Source organism: Austrofundulus limnaeus, unplaced genomic scaffold (assembly GCF_001266775.1).
Source record: "Austrofundulus limnaeus strain Quisiro unplaced genomic scaffold, Austrofundulus_limnaeus-1.0 Scaffold604, whole genome shotgun sequence".
Taxonomy (NCBI): domain Eukaryota; kingdom Metazoa; phylum Chordata; class Actinopteri; order Cyprinodontiformes; family Rivulidae; genus Austrofundulus; species Austrofundulus limnaeus.
The window spans coordinates 180,913-185,433 of record NW_013953006.1 but is presented as its reverse complement, the minus strand read 5'-3'; positions in this window follow the sequence as shown (position 1 = coordinate 185,433).

The window sequence follows — 4,521 nt, the reverse complement described above, 5'->3', positions numbered from 1 at the left end:
CGCATGCACTCACCAGCTGAGTATATTTAATATTTTCCCCAAAAAGCCACACACAGATATCTTCCTTTTAGTCCATTTTATTTTTTTAAGCTTTTATTTATTTTGCATATTTCTGATTAAACCTGTTTACAACAGAGAATAACTCTCAGGTGGGGAGGAGGACAGCTGTAATCTCTGTCTTCAGTCCATCTCAGACCTCTAGTGGAAACTCTGAACCACTGAAGAGTCCTCTGGATCAGTCTGAACTTTTCTTCAGAGTAACAGTGATTCTTAGACTTAAGAATTTTGATAACTGGCACTTACACTTAAGTCTGAGAGTAGGAGCAAATCTAAGACATTTTCAGCACTTAAGTGTAAAAATCCACTCTAAGAAGTTTTATAAATAAGGGCCCTGATGTGCTGAATGCACAATATACCTACACCTACAGTCTGTTTATCATCAGAAACCCCAACAACACACAGGGAGAACATAAATCATGCTTTCAAAATTGTTTCTTAGACATAAGCAATAAAAATGTGCATTTGTTATTACAAATTGCACATTGAACATTTATTTCTAGTAAAAAAAGTAGGTTTCAGTGTTGTTAACACTGAAAAAGAACTAAAGAACATGACGTTTCATCTGTTATGTTTTAACATGTTGACTTTAAATGTGAGCCGTCACATCGAAATGAAGATTAAGTCTAAAAGTGGGATATGGAGAAAAAGGCAAATATAGTGTTTTGATTAAAACATTTGCAAAAAATGCAATCATTATGTTTGTCAAAACATAATGCATAAAGGCCTTATCAATGAATCATTTGAATGAACTGTCTGAAATATAATCATAAAACTAAATTTTGAAGCACTTTTTTGAGCAGTAGCAACAAAAAAACCTGATTTTGAGGAAAAACATCTTAAAATTTTAAGATTTTCCCTGTGAGTTTGCAAAGTTTTGTTTCTTTTCAGCTGGTAAATCTCAATATTCAAACATAATTTGAAGTTTCCTCTTCATAATCAAAAATTCCTCATTAAAATTAAATAAAATTAGGATTCAGACCAAATATTTATGTATTATTGTAACCAACAAGACAAATTAAGTCATATATATAGATTTAATTATGATATCAGAATGATCCAGGTATCAAAATGTAGCTTTTAAAGACAAGAATCTGAAAATGTAATTAGATCATTTTGACCAAATTTGACTTAATCCTCATTTTGATATGATGGCTCACAAATAATGCTTTTATTCATATATATATAATTTGAAAAATAAAGAGAAAATGTAAAAAGAAAAAGAACAATAGTAAGGAATAGGTTATCTACTTTCTAACACAAATACTTGGGACTGCATTAGGCCTACACTTGGGAACATTTGTTAGTGAACATCCAGGTCAGTCGATAACTAGCTAATCAATCAGCTGCTTAAGAGACTAAACTAATTATGTTTAGACAATGAAAGGCAGCTTTAGGGAAAGGCCATAAGATAAGAAGTTTAGCTGAGTAAAAGTAGTGCTTAGTGTGTGTTTTTTCATCCTTTCAATCTAGTTTTGGTGTTAGTTTTTGTTTAAAATATTTGAAAATGATAGAAATTAGTTAATAGGTCAAAGGACAAAATGGCTTTGTGTCATTACATGTTAAAGAAAATAAGACATGATTGTATAGGTATGTTCTGAATCTTGAGTTCTGCTGCACAAATATGAATGACTTATTGGATGATACACTAAGATGAACTTTTACTATCAATGAGATAAAATGATGGGAGGCCCTGTGGGGGGAAACTACCCAAGTAGACAAAAACACAATATCAGAAGGCAGATGGAGAAAATAATGAGAAATGAAACCTAAACTCACCTGCAGATATCTTGGAACAATGCTGACAAATGGGAGCAGCAGGCTGGCTTTGCTGTTTTCATCAAATCGCATCGTCTATCTCACAACAGTACCTGTCTCAGCTCCGCCATCGAATCTCAGCAGCCCACTGTCCTTGAGGCAAGCAGGCAGGAGCCAAATTATTTTCAGACTGGTTACTTCAAGGTGAAATAGCAACCGAGGTCTCAATTATTTCACAGTGGCATATTCAGGACATGAGCCGGAGAAATGGAAATAGAACAGTTTTATGGAAGGGAATGGCCCCTTACCTCCTCACCTATTTAACTTAATAATAATTGCCCAGATCACCTTGGTCGTACATTTGCCTTCAAACAATATGCTGTCCTATAAAGTGAGTCTGATCTGTTCAGAAGAGGCATTCGCCAGCAGTGAGTTAATTTTAGCAGAGTGACGAAAAGATGGTTTAAATGACAGACAGTTGTTTTGGCTGTGAACACCACCCCCATCCTCTTCCTCCTTTTTTTAATTGGAAGCTCATGACTTTTTCATGGGCTTGTTAAATAAATCAGAAGGCTAGACTAAGTCACCTGCAGAGATGTGAGTTGTGGCATATGGTCCAGGCCAAAATGGCTCTCAACAGATCGCCTTCTTGGATGCTGTCCTGATCCGAGCTGGATAGCCTCGAGTCGTGCCAAAACAGTAAAACAATAGCAAAGACATCGGATATGACTAATAGGAGCAGCTGGGGATCAACTGCTTTATTCATTTTTTCCCTTCTGTTTTATTTTTTATAGCAGCAGGGTTCTGGGAGGTGATTATTGACTATGCAGAACGCTCTACATCAAAGCACCAGTTAAATCTCCTCACGGGAGAAACACGCTCGAAATAAACCCCTGAACCCAGAAGCATTCCAGACCTTACCACTTACAACATATGAAATAAATATGAGTACCCTGAAAATACTGTATGTTTTAAATAAAAATAGACAACACAGCACTACAAAAACACGTTTTCTGCAAGTGATTAGTTATTACCATGAGCAGTTGAGAGAGTGTATGGACTGGTGATGTGTAAATATACATTTCTTTACAGGAAGTAAAGCAGGAAGCTTTTTTTTTTCCATTTTTTTACTTGCTTAATCGAGTTCAGGGTCATGAGGAGCTTGTCTCATGCTAACATTAACTGTAGCACAGATACAGAGGACAGAAATAAATAATCAAACACCACAAACGGATTTTCTGGTTGTTTTTCCTGCTTATTACAGCTAGCACTGCACAGCTAGCCACCACAGAAGGGTCAGTGTATCTTTTGGTCGTTGGATTTTCATTTTGGAAATGGGTATTAAAAAACAAGAAACGAGCAGTTATTTGATTTTTGTTTTAAAATACTGAAATAAAAATTAAAATACAACGCGTTTCTCATTCTTAGTATCAAAATGGGATAAACAAAATTTAAAAATTGATTTGAATTTAATTTTCTGTTTCACATAGCAAAAAAGAAAATTACTTTGAGACAGAAACAGAAAAAAGGCTTGTTTATTTGTATTTTATGACTATCTATTCCCCCACCAGAGCTGCTCACCTGGCAGCTCTGCAAAATGAAACACTTATTTCTGTAAATAAGAGGCTGAAACACAGAGAAATATGTCCATAAATGAGTTGTATGATGACTSTCGCTCTGTGACCAAAGGCTGCAGAGGTAATTCAAAAGGCTTTTGGMCAAATAAGTCTCTTTTACTGAAAACATGTCGACTACTGCCTCCACTTCACCTCCATTTCTCTCAATAGAAAGTAAAATATGACAAATTACTGTAATCTTAAAATAATCTGTTTCACCACCAGGAGTGGTGCCTGCAATATCAAAGTTATTTGATAAACATCCCATTACAAGTAAAAAGCATTGATACTGACTTTGGTATCAAATATATTTGCCAAGTATTTATTTGGTATCAGATCAGTATCGAAGTCTTGCTCACCCCTCACTGAAAGGAAAACTCCGATGACGTGAACTGACAGAAAACAGCACAGATTTTGTCCAAACTCAGGAGGAAAAAGTCTTTCTATTTACAGAACAACAACTGTACAACACACTAATAAAATGAAAGTTGTCATATTTTGCTTTTTATTGAGAAAAATGGAGGTGAAACATGGAGGCAGTAGCCGAAATGTATTCAGTAAAAGAGACTTATTTGGCCAAAAGCTACAAAAAGTATCTCTGCACAGTCTTTGGTCACAGATCAACAGTCATCATACAACTCATTTATGGACATATTTCTCTGTGTTTCAGCCTTTACAGAAATTAGTGTTTCATTATGCAGAGCTGTCAGGTGAGCGCCCCCTCTGGTCAGGGAATAGATGGTCGTAAAATAACGAGCCTTTTTTTTCATTTCTGTTTTAAAGTTATTTTCTTTTTTGCTATCTGAAACAGAAAATGAAACTCAAGTCATTTAAAAAAATGCTATCCATTTTTGACACTAAGAATGAGAAACGCGTTGTATTTTAATTTTTATTTCAGTGTTTTAAAACAAAAATCAAACAACCGCTCGTTTCTTGTTTTTTAATTCCCGTTTTGAAAATGAAAATCCAACGACCAAAAGATACACTGACCAGAAGGTTTAACATTTTCACAGTTCTGTTTATGATTGGTTATTTAAAGGGGACCTATTATGCAAAATTCACTTTTTAAAGGTTTTTTTACTCAACTTTA